Here is a 15,259-nt window from a genome sequence, read left to right as displayed (position 1 = left end):
AAGAAAACGAACTCCCTAAAGTATGTCGAAGTGTCAGGAAAAACTGAGGCAGGCTGGACTCTGACCACTAATGCTCATGAAGGTGATCAAGGTCCCCAGGCCTGCTACTGAATCAAAGACAGGCCAAATCCACTCCAACACTGTCTATCCGTATTTTACTGGATTCTAAAATATCTAAAAACCAGTCATCTAGGGCTACAATCCATGGTCATACATGTTATGAAGAATATTCAAACCAGCTGTATGATTTAATCCTCCACTACAAGGAGAGTGTGGTGTTTTCTATGGATTCGTGTTCAAATCAGGCAGCTATATGGACACCCAAGGTCTGGGATGGCAAGTGGATTTCCAGCCATGAGTCCTGGGTTGGGGACTTTTATGGTTTTAACTAAGTCAAGCATTGTTCCTTTCCTTCTCCCAAATACTACGGCATTCACTCCACGTGGCACTAGGCACGTATCAGAGCAACAGCAGAGTCCTGATTGACCACAATGAATTCATGCCTATGCAGCTCAGATTCAGAGTATTTAGTTCTCTGTCAAAGCTGCTTAGAGACCCTCTGGACTGGGATCATATCAACACTGTCCGAGAAGCAGAGATTGGCCCCATTAAGATGTCACATGATGCTTTGTCGGTCTGAAAGGCTGTCATTGATAATGTTTCCAGTTATTTTCTTTTTTCTAGAGAAATGCATGACCAAATAAAAACACTCAATAAATAGCCGTGTATGAGCAATGCCTAATGAATATCTCACTAAGTGCTGCATCTCCGAAATCAAAACCACACACAAAGAGTGGAAATTAAGTGTTTCCTGACCAAGGCCAGCTTTGAAGCTTGGCTGATAAAAGCAGCTGACCATGCTGTGATCAGAAGAATGCTGAGTAGTCACCACATTCATCTCCCTGCCACAGGAGGGAATTCCTATAGATAGACTCACTTCCCAGTCCTTTCTATGAGCGGTAACACATTTTAAATGAATTAGTGATGACAAAGTCATTTTGATTACACTTCACTACTTTTGAAGCTCTTCATGTGTTGGTCTGTGTGGTTCTGTTCAGCTGGCACTATCGTCCTCCCAATCTGGTAGAAAAAGACAGTCTCAGAGAAGTTAAGTGACTTGCCCAAGGTCTGTGCAGGAGTCAGAAATCGAAATCAAAAGGGAGCCCATCAGCCCATCGTGAACAGCAGGGCGTCCCGCTCTAGCTGTAGTCCTAAGAAAGGCAGTAAGATTGCTAGGTCTGTGCAGGGAGGAACATCACACTAGGGCCAGGAGAACAGGGGGGCACTCTGGGAGTGGGTGTCAGGCAGCCGAGCGGCAGGTAAGGACCCCCTGAACGGTTCTGTTTAGGTGTGACTTAGAGAACAAAGTTCACTAACCTGACTGTCTACTGTTTTTGTCCTTCCAGTCTAAGGTTTCAGTATATCTCTCCATTTTATTTCCCCAAGGCCTGTAGATTTTCTGGATGTTTTTTGAGGAGGCAGAAAGCTATACGTTGCGTTGCCAGAAAATCCAATGATCACTGAAAAGTTAGTATTCCATATTCCTTCAGGCCTGTCTAAATTTGAGATCCCTCAAAACCCTACCAGTACCCACTATTATACCTGGGGTTTAACATCACCATTTCTAATCCCTACAGTCACCCTGCAAGGAAGGTATTAACAGCACCTTATAGATAAGATTGGGCTCCACAACTAGGAAATGATAAAGCCAGGTTTGACCCCTGTCTACAAAGCACTCTCAATATCTTATCTCACCCAGCTGCTGACAGCAGCACACTCAGTGTCTGGTAACAGCAATGACAATTAAAATGAGCTTCAAGCTGCAAAGGCTCAGAAATCAAATGCAGGGCTTTCGCATACTGGGTTTCTCTCCACCAAGAGCTGCATCATCCCAAGAATTTCCTGAATTGCCAGCCTCCCTGCTCCTTGTCTGTGCCATGAAGGCTGAGACACCACTTTGTGCAGAATGACTCTAAAAGATGAACAGCCAAAACAAATATTTTGGGGGTTTTTGTTACAGCATAGAAATGAACAAGCAATTAATCTGTTACGAAGTTATGTAATGCAATAAAAGGCTGTGCAATATAATGACACCAACTATGTACTACAAGACTAGGCATTGTGTTTACCCTAACCACATCTCTGGAAGCCTGGCCCAGGACGGGCACACCCTGATGCTTTGCTGTAACATGACCTGCAGCACAGTGTATAGCTGGAGGTACCAGAAAAGCCTTAATACAATATAACAGCATGTCCCTGATAAAGCCAGTCTCACGGTATGGCCTTCAAAGGCAGTAAGACCATTTCCAGGGGTTTCAATTTCCAAGGATGAAAAGAAACAGAGAAAAAGAGATTCAAGATATACAAAGCAAAGCCCTGGCAAAGGCAGCCCCAGATTGCAGGTCTTGGGTTCTCACCTCTAGAAAAATGGGGCTCCCACAAGTGTCAGATGTTCTCGGCTCAGTGGGAGGACAAGCCCCTGTGTAGGGCAGTAGGAAGTAGATGCCAATGGAAACCACCAGATGCTGTGGAACTGGGTGTAGGGCGGTGGGATCTGCTGGGAGGGCCCTGTTAGTCCAGGGTCTGTTAGGTGTCATGGTTTGTCCCTTCTGGATGTTTTCGTGAATTGCTGTTTTCCCTTGAGTCAGCATATCCTTCCCAGAAGGTTATGTACATGCACACACACACACACACACACACACACACACACACACTGCCCTTATAAAAGAAGAGCATGCCAGGCCCTGGATTAGACATTCACTTGCTAGAGCAGATGATCTTGAGATGTCCCTTCCAGCTCTTTAACTCCATGAGCAAACGAGATGCTAATTCAACCTGAAATGCTCACAAAATGAGAGTTTGCTCTTTAAGTCTCTATTTAGTAACCATGTAACAGTAATAACAATAACGTGTACTGAGTGCTAGCTATCAAACCCTGTTCCCAGAGTTTGATATAATTCATCCAACCTTCAAAGAACCCTGTGAGGGAGGATTTGTTGCGAGGCCCACATTAAAGATGAGAAACTGGGGCTCTGAGCTGGTAAGTGACTCACTCACTCAAGAGGCTGCTAGTAAGTGGCAAAGACAGAACACCAACCCCCTGAGTTCTTCTTAGGCTCTGCATTATCCTCGCTCTTTATACCTAAAACAGCGTAAAGCAGTGGCTAAGAATGTGGGCTCTGAAGCCAGACCCTGCTTTCTAACCCACAGCTGGCTCTGTAGGTAAGAACGCTAAGTGCTCAGAACAGTGCCTGGCACACAGTGACACTCAGGAAACAGTAACTCTGATAATGATTATTTACATCACTATTACCTTAAGGTAACTACAGGCTGGAATCCTCCCAGTGGGAGAATGTTATCCATCTATTGTTTTTTTATATATTTAACTAACAGCTGTACTGAGATATTATTCAGATACCATAAAATCCACCCATTTTACAGTGTATAATGGGTTTAGAATAGTCACATCGTTGTGGAACCACTACCACTAGGTAATTCTAGGACATTTTTATCATCCCAAAAAGAACGCCCATACCCATTAGCAGTTACTCCCCCAAGCACCCTCTCCCTTTCCCCCGGCAACCACCAATCTACTTCCTGTCTCTGTAGATTTGCCTGTTCTGGACATTTCATATAAATGGAATCAGACGGTTTGTGATATTTTGTGACTGGCTTTTTTGACTAGCATGTTTTCAAGGTTCATAGTTACTGTAGCAAGTATCAGAACTTCATCCCTTTTTTTAAATGAGGAGAAATTCACATAATTTATCATTCTAAACTTAACAGTTCAGCAGCACTTAGTACACTGACAATATAATGTAACCACCACCTCTAACTAATTCCGAAACTCAATACCCTTGAGGCTGGCAGGTGGCATGGTAGTTAAGGGCACTGGACTCCCACATGGCCAACTGCAATTCAAGTCCCAGACCTGGTCATTTGCTTTCTCTCTCTCTCTCTCTCTCTCTCTCTCCCTCTCTCGCTCTCTCACTCTCTCGCTCTCTTGCTCTCTCTCAAATTAAATAATAATAATAATGAAGTTACATTTTAAAACTCTTAAAAAATCTTAATTCCCTTTGTTCTCTTAATTCACATTTCTTTATCCACTCATCGGGGCTGTTTCCACCTTGGGGAGATTATAAAGGATGCTATTATGAACATTCACATATCGACCCTTATGGACACACATTTCAATTCTCTTGGATATAGACCTGGGAATAGAATTGGCAAATCCTCTGTTTTGTGATATTATTTTAAATCGTTGTTCTAAAAGTCACACCTACTACTTAACTGCCAAACTGCTGGGTAAAATATTAAGAAGTGAAAATGCACGGGCTTCTGGGTAGGCAGACCTGGATTCAAACCCTTGCTGCTCCATTTATGAGCTCTGTGACTTGGAGCAAGTGGCTTAACAACTGAGAGCCTCGGTTTCCTCATCAAGCAAATGAGCATAACAGCACTTGCTATTACTATGAGAGCTGGCTCAGCACCTGGTGTCGAGTGAGCACTTGATAGACAGGAACTCTCCTTATCCACATGAATCTTTTCCTGGGGGTTTTCTGAGAGGCGGCTGAAAAATGCAGAAAAAATCAAGAAGAAAACGGCAATCACCCACGTTCCCACCACTAGCAATTACACAGGCTGACACACAGCAGAGACCTTGGCCGTGGTAACACACAATGCCTGTGGCCTTGGTCTTAGCTCTGGTTTCCTCCCTAGGAAGGGAGGACTCCTCACCCTAGAAGGGAGGTTCACTACCGTGCGCAGTGCTGCCCCTGGACCTGCACTACCGCAAGGAGCGAGAGCAGCCGGTGCCTGCCCTTGCTTCATTCCACAAATTCTCCCTACACACCACGTGCGGAACTCAGGGCTAGTGACAGGTGCCCTTGCCCTTGAGAAATTCCTCCTCTAGTGGAAGGAAGAGAAAGACATTTTTAAAACAATGTAAAAATGCTGACTGATGGGGCTGGCAGGTGGCACAGTGGTTAAGGGCGCTGGACTCCCACATGGCCGACCGTGGTTTGAGTCCCAGACCTGGAGGCTTGCTTTCTCATTCTCTCTCTCTCTCTCAATATTAAAATAATAATAATAATAAATCAAGTTAAATAAAATAATGCTTTAAAAAATGCTGAGGCAGACATGATGTTGCAGAAGAATTAAAAGTACCCCAGCCTAAGAGGAATTAAGAATTAAGCACCTCAGGACACCTTACTTCAAGGCTCCAGCCCCCCAAACTTGCATCCAAAGACAGCCGATGAGAAGCCTATTAGCACAAACAACATTAAACATGAATATGGGTCAGGGCAATAAAAGGGCTCTTACTCTTCTTACACGTCTAAATATAAACAGGAAGCTCTGACTAGCAACCTGAGATGAGCCGCCACAAGCGAGGAGACATCTAGCCTCCCAGCATTCGCAGATGGTTAAATCTAGAATGGGAAGAGAACTGGGAGATCACCTCCTCCCGGGGAACAGCTGGCAGACGGCTTACACAGCAGGTCTCCACCCAGGCCACCCCACAGTGCCCCCTCAGTGGCCCCTACTCCCACATCTTCTGGGTTCCACACACAAGCACTCAGCCAGGACTCCTCAGGTCTGCCACCACCACTCCATTCACTCCACTCAGAGATTTTTCTAGAAAACTTCTTTTTCACTATACCCAAAGGGATCTTAAAACTTCAAAAAATGAAAACCAGCTTCTGAAGGAAAGAAATTGGAGTTCCTGTCTTCTCTCCTGTCCTGTTTGCAGATGGGGAGATTCAAGCTCTGAGAGGGCTCAGGACTTGCCCAAGGTCACATGGGGCCACTAGGAAAGCCCACCCTGGCACTGATCCAACGTGCTGACTGCCACTAGAGGTCCACTGTAGGACCACGCAGTCCCTGACCCACTGGGGAGTTTGGGGTTCTACCAGGATGAAGTACTGTGGATGGGTCCGTGTCCGGCCTGTGGATCCGGGTTGACACCTAGGAGGTCACGGTTGTTAGCAAATATCCAGTCCGTAAAGGTTAAGGTTAGATTCTGCCACTTAAAGATCTGAATCCACCAAGAAATACTCCAGGAAAATCCTCTCTGGACTTCTGATTACCAGGGGCTTTGCTATGTATGAAGAAAAAGGGTGCACGACTCCTGCTAACACTCTCTTGCCAGATACATAACTCTTACATGCTCTTTTTAAATGACCCGTGCCCTGGATGCTTCAGTGAATTAAATGCCGTTATCCTAGAGAATAACCCCGCACGGTCAGCCCCCCGCCCAGCGTCAGCCAGAGAGGCCAGTGAGTGTGAATGCCCACAGAAAGGCACAGATGTCCAGCGTTTCAGCCCAGAAAGCTCCGGAGTCCCTTAGGAGACTCGCTAATTCAAGTGTAATAGGGAGAGCTGGCAAGTTCACTCAGCTCAAGTGCAGGCACAGAATGAATCAGATTCCGGGGACTGCAAGTGCTAAGGCAGCGCTGAGAGGCCGCTACATACATCTGCCCTGGGCGGCCACAGCAGGGATGGGGAGCAGGTGGAGGAGCCCGGTGGCTCCGCGCGTGCGCGGCCCGGGCGCGCGACTCTGCCAGTGCGGTGCTCACGCGACCCCTGGCGGCGGCTGCAGAGAGGCGGCGGGACGACCCTGGGCAGCAGCTAGCGACTTGGCCCCAGGGCAGAGCTTAGAGGCCTCCCGTGGATTCCGATTTTGAACGTGCCCAAGTACCAAAGTGCCCTGCTGTTGAATGAAGAAGGCAGAGTGCAGTCCCCGCCTACAGGCAAAAGCTGTTTTCCCAGGCCTCCTGCAATGTCCACACCAGCTCTGAGAGCTGCTAAATGCAAACTCGCACCTGTAGCACACGAACCCACCTGGCCTCCTTTATTCGGGCTTGGGTTCCCAAATCTACACCTGGGGTTCCCACACACCTGTGCGATGTGCCCGCCGCCCACCCCTGTCCAGGAAGCGCAAGCTTCAGCAGAGATCCACCCGCCTCCCTCCGTATCTGGCTCTATCCATGCCTGGCTGGAGGCTAGTAAGAATTAGGAAACGCTTACAACTGCGTTTGGAAGTGTTTTTAATGGCTTGATTATTATTAATAATTTACTCTTCTAATTCCAGAACTGGCACATAGTAGGCACTCATCAAACCCTAATTCCTCTGTCGGCCCTGAGAGGCTGCTGCCTAGTTCATGGGTCCCCCATGGTACAGGGAGGCCCAGCCCAGCCAACCCTAGCCCCCTGCTCGCCAGTGCCATTCCCAGCCCCCTCGGAAGACACACAAACTGACACCCTCTTTCTCCACAGAACAGTCTGTGCTCTACTCCCGCCCACGAGAGAGCTCCCAGCCTTCCAAATATGGATGCTTTTCTCATTCTCAAAGCGTCAGGAACATTTGGGGGAAGAAAATGAGCACTAGACATGGTTTGGAAGTGATGGAAGCCGAGGGCTGGGTGTTAAGAGAACATGGACTACACTAAGGGTCAGAGTCCTGAGTTTAAACTATATAACAGGGTCTGGACAGGTGGCCAGCTTAGCAGGAGTCTGGGCCCCAAGGAGATCCTAGAAGGACCCGAATCCAAAGGACAAGAAATACAGCAGGTAGCACCCCAGGCAGGGGAGAAAACTGCATGCAGGAGGCTCAGAGAGTCCCTGACTTCCTAGGGCTGTGGGAGACAGCTCCTGGGAGCTGATCCAACCTGGAGTGAGCGTGGGTAGACGAGGAGCTAGAGACAAGATTGCCTTCTATCAGGCCCAAAGCAAAATCGATTCTCATCTACAATAGGCAGGATTTCCCAGTACTCTGACAACCCTGCATGTTTGCTTAAGCAACTCGTGTACTGTTTGGGTAGGATGATCTTCCTCCTATCCCTAGACGCCAGGGCCAAACGTTTCAAGAACAGCCCCATCACAAGCACCCCTGCGTGGCAGGCACTGTTCCAAATGCAGGGAGACGAGGCAGGTGGCTTCAACATGACACAGCCTCAGCACCCACCCTGGAGCAGGCACTCACATATTGCTGATTTAATGAATTAATTAATTATACAATCTAGTTAAAGCAAGGCAAGTGGCAGATGTGAAATAATTAAACAAAAACAGATGCCAAATTAGATGGTACTAACTATAAATAGAGGTGGAATCATAGGAAGGAGAAACTGATGTGGACAATCAAAGCTGGAGAGGTCTGTGAACAACAATGGGGTGGGCTCAGCACAGGGAAGCGGACAGCTCCAAGCTGGATGGGCCAGACATGCAGAGGTAGGGAGTGGGCAGGGGTGTGGGCAGGCAGGCAGCCTGCAGTAGAGCGTGAATGGGACACAGCAGGGCACGGGGCTGGCCAGCCGGCTGAAACATAGCCTCCAGAGTCTACAGAAATGCACGGCCAGGTCCAGACTGGCGAAGGTTAGCAGGGACTCATCGGAAACTAAGTGTCCTGCAAGCTGAGAAAGGATGTATTTTTTTCTGGTCAACTTTTGAATATTTCAGCATGGATTTTCCCATAGCACAGTTAAACTTCTGAGTGACCTGTCCTGACAAGTGTCCAGGCCACTGTCTACTTACTACCTTGATCACATTTTAATGTCACCCTGTGATTTATTTTTTTTATAATTTGCTATAGGGTGTATGTGCTCACCAAAGAAAGAGAAAGGGAGAGAAAGGGAGAAAGCACCTCCAAGGGCAGAATAACCATGCCACAATATCTTCTCCTCCATTCTCCTCTCAGGATTTTGAGCACACACGCACACGTGCTCATCATGTTTTTCAAGTTGCCAGGTCTGGGACTTGAACCATGCTGTCGGCTATGTGGGATCTGGTCACCTTAACCACCAAGCGATTTGGCAGGCTCCACCCTGAGCATATATATCTGCCATGAATGTACAAGTGCTTGTGTGTTTTGGGCACTGTACGCCTTGGAGGAGAGCTTGGTGTCACCCATGTCACTCTTCCTCCTGAGTCCCGAACCTGGCTGCCACTCTGCCTTTAGGCAGGGCTCCAGGCTCAGTCCTTGCCCTCCTCACTCTCTATGGGCCTCTCAGTGAGCTCCATCCAGCCACTCTGTTTGATCATAACCATTTGGTCATAGACCATTCCTGAATCAAACCAGCAAACCAACAGCCTAGAAGCCTAGGCCAAGCTGAAGCTCCAAACCGCCAATGGTTTCCTAAACAGCACTGCCTTGTGGATACAGAGACTTCACCATGTTCAACTCCAACTCAGTACCTTCCCCCTACTGCCCTCCAAGAAAACTGGGCTACTGCTCCTCTGCTGTTTTTTTTCATCATTACCTGCCCAGGGAGCTGAGCTAAAAATCTCAGTCATCTTGCTTCTTCCCTCAACAACCTCCCCACGGCAAGTGCTGTCTCCAGGGCCTACTGCTTCCCTTTCAACTGCCTTCTGACTGTGACTCCTCAGCCTTGCCCTGGTTCAGCCCTTTGTACTTGGAATCTAGGTTTTTGCAAAACAGAGGTATCATACCTGTCAGGATCCATGAGGACAAAGGAAGCAGGCTTGCTCTTTTCAAATAAAGGGAATGTAAGTATGGAATTGTCTGCAAAAGGGATGAAAGAGATGAGAGAACAAGCAGGATGGTTTTGCACACAAGAACAGCAGGAAGCCACCAGCGCCCCCAGGGCCGAAAAGGACAGAGGAAAGAGGTGGAATTTTAAGAGCCCAGAAGCGGGTGTCACTGGGTGGGAGCTGAAACCCAGCAGACGCTCCCTAACGGGAGGTAAAATCACAGAGAGGTCCATCTGACAGGAGCAGGAACAACTTGAGGACACAGTAGTCAGGAAAGAGCTGTCTGAGGAGGAGGGAGAGAAACGCCCTGATTTCTCTCTCCTTCCTGCCAGTGCCTCCTGTTGGCCAGATCTAGGCATAGGCACTTGCCGTGGGCAGCTGGACGCAGTCCGCAGGAGTCAGGCCCCCTGACATGTAGAACAATGGGGAGGAAGGGTCCAGGGCCGGCTCCCACTCAGTCTCCATTCCATAATCTTTCATTCCTTCTCCTCTAGCCTCCGCTCTATGCCAGAAAGATCTTTCTTGCTTAGAAACTTAATTAAGTCGTTCCTCCTGCTTAAAACTTGGCAATGCCTGGCAGCTTCTTGGCAGGAAAAAATTAGGACTTGTCCACCAGCCTGGCTTTGTCAATCAATTGCAAATATGGGAAGTGCTGCTTCCCCTGACTATCACATGTATTGGGTTTGCTTTAGGTTCTAGCTCATTCCATTGCTAATAAAAGAAAAAACACCTGAAACTGGGTTACTTTTTTTTTTTTTTAAAAAAAAAAAAAAAGAGGCTTATTCAGCTCATGGTTTGGAGGGCAAATGCCCAGGCCCATATCTGGCAGGCCTCTTGCAGAGTCCCAGTCACATCCGTCAGGGCAAGAGCACCTCAGAGTGGCTACGTTCATGAGCGTCTCTGCTCTGGTCTCCTTCCCGCTCCTTATAAACTCACTGGAAGTCAATCGTAGGCCCCACTCCAATCACTTAATCACTCCCAACACCCTTTCAGTACCGTGAAGGTATTAGTTTTCTTTTAATACCTTCACAACCAAATCTCAACACATGAACTTTTGGGGAACATGAACCATAGTACTTTAGAACACTGGATAAGCTGCTACTCAAAAGTATTACTCTAGAGACCAGCAGGTGGGGTTATGGTTACATCACTGGACTCCCACATAGTTGACCATGGTTCAAGTCCTGGATTTGGTGGCTTAAAACTGATGTCAGGTGCACGTGTGTGCATGCCCAAAATCCTGAGAGGAGAATGTAGGAAAAGGGACTGTGTGTGGCCATCTCCCCTGGGGTGCGATTTCTTGTTTTGTTTTTTTTTGTCTCTCTGGCTAGCATATGCACCCTATAGCAAAAATCTCTCTTAAAAAAAAGTTAATTTTTTTTTTTAAGTAGTATTACTGTAGACCAGAATAAATACTACTACTCACAATCATCGATCCTGGAACGAGCTAAAGAAGATAACTTTCTGACCAGGGTTGTCTGCCATGATCAAGAGGCTCTGAGCCCCAGTGAAGAGGTGTTCTATAGGGGAATAGAGAGAGCTACCAAAGGCCGCGAAAACCTAATAGAACGAGAGTAACAAGGGATTGGATGAGTAATCAGAAAGCTTCCACAAAGAAAAGCCCTGGCTCAGATGCTTTGGCTGGTGAATTCTACCAAATGTTTAAAGAAGGACTAACATCAATCCTTCACAAACTGTCCCAAGGAATACTTCACAATCCATTTCATGACACCAATATTACACTGGTATTAAAACCAAAGACATCGCAAGAAAACCACCAGTGTCCATTACAAACACAGATATAAAAACCCTCAACAAAACATGAGCACACCGTATTCAGCAGCAGAGAAAAAAGGATTATGTACCATGACCCCATGTGGGAGTTACCCAGAAATTCCAGGTTGGTGTCATAAATGAAAATCAATACATGTAACACACCAGATTAAAATGACAAAGCACAAAATTTCCAAGAACATCTCAAGAGAATAAGCATTGGACAGTACCTAATAGTCATTGATTAAAACACACAGAATCCTGTGCGCAAATGTTCATGGCGACATCATTGCAGGGGCAGAAACAAACTAAAAGTAGAAGTGAGTGTGCTCAAGAGGGTCAAGTCTACCCATGAAAAGCCCGCCGCTGACAAACATCGTATTTACTGGTGAGAGACTGAGAACTTGTCTCTAAAACATGGATGTCTGCTCTGGTCACTCATTTCAATATTGTACTAGAGGTTCTAGCTGATGCAACTAGGCAACAAAAAGAAACAAAGGCGCTCAAATTGGAAAGGAAGAAGTAAAACTTTGTTTTACAGATGACATCATCTTACATGCAGAAAACTCTACAAAAAAATTCATTAAAAAAATGCATTGGAGCTAATAAATGCATTCAGCCAGGCTGCAGTATAAAACAATACACAGGGGCAAGCAGGTGGCATGGTGGTTAAGGTGCTGGACTCTCACATGACTGACCATGGTTCGAGTCCCAGACCTGGCAGCTTGCTTTCTCAATCTCTCTCTCTGTGTCTCTCTGGTCAATTGAAGAAGAAGAATAAATAATAATTAATTAAAAAAAAACAAGAAGCTAGACATAAAACACCAAATATTTTATAATTCTGTTTATATAAAATCTTTATAATAGGCAAATTTATAGAGGAAGAATGCTGACTAGGGAATCAGGACAGGCGTGAGAGTTCAAGAAATGTAAAGTGACTGCTAATGAGTACAGATTTAAGGAGATATAATCTACCTATCATTAAACATATACAATATAACCTTTACCTCTTAAAGAATTATTTTACTTAACTTTATTTATTGCTATCATTATTAATCTGACGAGAGAGAGAGAGAGAGAGAAAGCAAGCCACCAGGTTCAGAAATCAAACCGTAGTTGGCCACGTGGGAATCCAGCACCTTTAATCACCACACCACCTGCCAGCCCCACAATAGAACCTTTTAAACTATACCTTTTCATGTGTTTGAGCATCTTCAGAGATGAACAAACAGTTACCACAATTTCAGAAAATTTTTATCATCCATAAAAACACACGAAAAGGTATAGTTTAAAAGGTTATATTGTACATATTTAATGTACATGAATTATAGCTCCATAAATCTGTAATTTAAAAAGCAATCAGAGGGGGGCAGCAGATGGCATAACAGTTACATCTCTGGACTCCCATGTGGCCGACTGCAATTTCCAGTCCTGGATCCAGGGGCTTGAAAATCACACCAGGTGTGTATGCATGCGTGCCCAGATCCCAGGAGAACGGAGGAGAAGCGATGGTGGTGTAGCCATCCTCCTGGGGTGGGAGTGATTTCTCTCTTTCCATCTCTCCATCTCTCTCTGTCTTTCTGGCGAGTACATGCATCCTATAGCGAAAACCTCTCCCCCCCCCAAAAAAAATCAGTTTTCTATAATATAAACTTAATATAATAAAAATAGATAAAGTTTCTATATGTTAAATTGTGGAATCAGCTTAATAGATACACCTTAAAAAACTAATCTTATGAAAATTTTCTTTTTATAACAGTGTTTGAAAGCGTGCCTGTTAGAAAACTAATAAAAAGCATATTTTCACTTATTTCACAGGTTTTAAATTTTTAAACAAAAAATCATGTTTTAAATCATTGCATTTAAGATTACATACATCCTATGTATTTAGCAAATAGGAGTGACAATTGTAATCATGTTCAATATTTGTGTAACTGCCTGTAATTTGTTTCAGGTAGTTGATGTCACTTGGCGATATTCTTGTAAGCATGAAGAGGTGATCTCTAGGAGAACCAAGGTTAAAGAAGAAGTACTTCGAGAAACCATTAATGGGCTTAATAAGCAGGTATGTGATGCTGTTCATTTTTGAGAAGGTATTTGAAATTTTGTATAAAATCAGGAGTAATCACTTTTTAACCCATTGACATTCTTACAGTAGAGGCATTATTTTACAAGCAAGTATAATATGTTAAAGGTCTTTTTGTTCATCGAAAATGTCTATGATTTATTTAAATATATGCTTTTTAGATTAAGTAGTCATTTTTATTCTCAAAGTTGAATGAAAACGCTCATTACTTATAGTACATGACATGAAAAGGGAATTGTCTTATCAAAATAGTTGTGACTTGAATGTAATGACATAAACTTGCTTATGTACATATGTAAACATATACCCACACATACACTTCCATTTATCTGTGTATGGAAATACCTGAAATAAGGCACAGGAACTTATTAACAGTGACGACTTCTGAGGAGAAGAACTGGAGGCCCAAGGTGAAAAGTTCAATTTTAACTTTATACCCCATTGTTGATACTGAAAATGTTAACGCTATACATGTGGGTAGGCTTTTTGGAGTTTCATTTGTTTTACTTGTTTTTTTATTGCCAAGTGGCACAGGCAGTAATCAGAGAGGGAGAAAGCACCCCAGAGTGGAGCGCAGTCATGCTGCAATCCTTTTTCCTCCATTCTTCCCTTTGTCAGGGCCCTCGTCCGTCAGGAGTTTGGGCACACACACAGACACACACACGCTGAGGCTGGGACTCGAACCGTGGTTGGCCATGTGGGATCCAGCTCCCTTGATCACTGAGCTACAAGACCAACCCTGTTTGTTTGTTTTAACTTTAAAATATAAACAACTGCTGTTTCTTCTGGCAGGCAGAATAAAGGCATATCACTTTAATCCAGTGGACGATTTAGATTCAAGGCGAAATTTCATTCTGTTTTGAATTTGTTCTTGCTTACCATGTGTAGCCCTTTAGAGATCCCAACCTACAGTATTTGCAAGAGCTCCTTACCTCGGAAGACTCTGAATTCTGATTTCTTCCCAAAACTCTGTTTCTGCTAAAAAGTTCTTCGTTTTTTTTAGCACTTTAGTTATACCATTTTGTGCTTAGCTTCTCAGCCTCATCTCATGCCACTTAGTAACTACCAAATGCCTGAAGAGAAAAGAGATGCAGCATATTCCCTTCACCTAAATTCGTTTCTTCCCTCAGGAGCTTGGCTTCTCCAGTTTTGGTTACCTTGGGACCTTTCCATTCCATTGGAGCAGGTGCATGTCTAGAGTGTGTCTGTGTGCGTGTGTTTTCCCAGCTTTTCTAAGCAGGATAGTCATTGTACCACATGCTCATCCATCAGAGCCAGAAAAAGTGACTACCTCCATTTAATTGTAGGATAGTAGAGGTCATGGAGAATTAGAAATAGGTCTTAAACAATTTTTCAACATAAAATTTGTAAAATTGTTTGAAGTTTTTACAATGTCCTTTTTATTTCCTAAATAATATATGTATAAAATAAAATTAGTTACTTCTTTCAAGACCTTTTAAAAGGCATATGTTTTAAGTATATGTTATTGCGTAGAGATAGACCTTTACATTCCCTTCATCTTAACATGTTTTAAAAACCTGATTTACAGAGGCAACTCTCTTTGTCAGAGAACAGAAGAAAAGAACTTCTCCAGAGAATAATTGTGGAGCTTGTTGAATTTATATCTCCCAAAACCCCAAAACCTGGAGAACTTGGTGGAAGAATATCTGGGTCAGTGGCTTGGAGAGTAGCCCGAGGTGAAATGGGTCTAGAGGTATTTAATTTATACTACTACAATCATCCTTTTACTTGCGGACTTTCTAGATGATGTGCTCAGCTTGTAGAAAAATGCTATGACTTTTCAATGGACTTTGTAGAATAATTCTTTAAAAATGCAAACATTTGGAGAAAGCCAGTAATTGATCAAAATAGTCTGATCACATTTATAAGAGTTAGCAAAGCTTTTTTTTTTTT

The 15,259-nt window shown here is 44.6% G+C and overlaps 1 protein-coding gene and 1 long non-coding RNA gene across 5 annotated transcripts in view; one reads left to right on the top strand and one right to left on the bottom strand.

Annotated features, from left to right (window-relative positions):
- The window catches only part of TTC7B (tetratricopeptide repeat domain 7B), a 272,398-nt gene that overhangs the window by 230,951 nt on the left and 26,188 nt on the right, over positions 1 to 15,259 (bottom strand). The gene's annotated exons all lie outside the window — the stretch shown is intronic.
- LOC114009581 (uncharacterized) lies at positions 13,190 to 15,082 on the top strand. The gene is made up of 2 exons (XR_003550974.1): positions 13,190 to 13,324; positions 14,895 to 15,082. It is a non-coding gene; the product is annotated as an uncharacterized LOC114009581 (long non-coding RNA).

The sequence above is a fragment of the Tupaia chinensis genome, unplaced genomic scaffold (genome assembly GCF_000334495.1).
Source record: "Tupaia chinensis unplaced genomic scaffold, TupChi_1.0 Scaffold000568_1, whole genome shotgun sequence".
Lineage (NCBI taxonomy): Eukaryota > Metazoa > Chordata > Mammalia > Scandentia > Tupaiidae > Tupaia > Tupaia belangeri.
The sequence above is the reverse complement of the archived record's forward strand: the minus strand, read 5'-3'. Positions and strand labels throughout refer to the sequence as shown.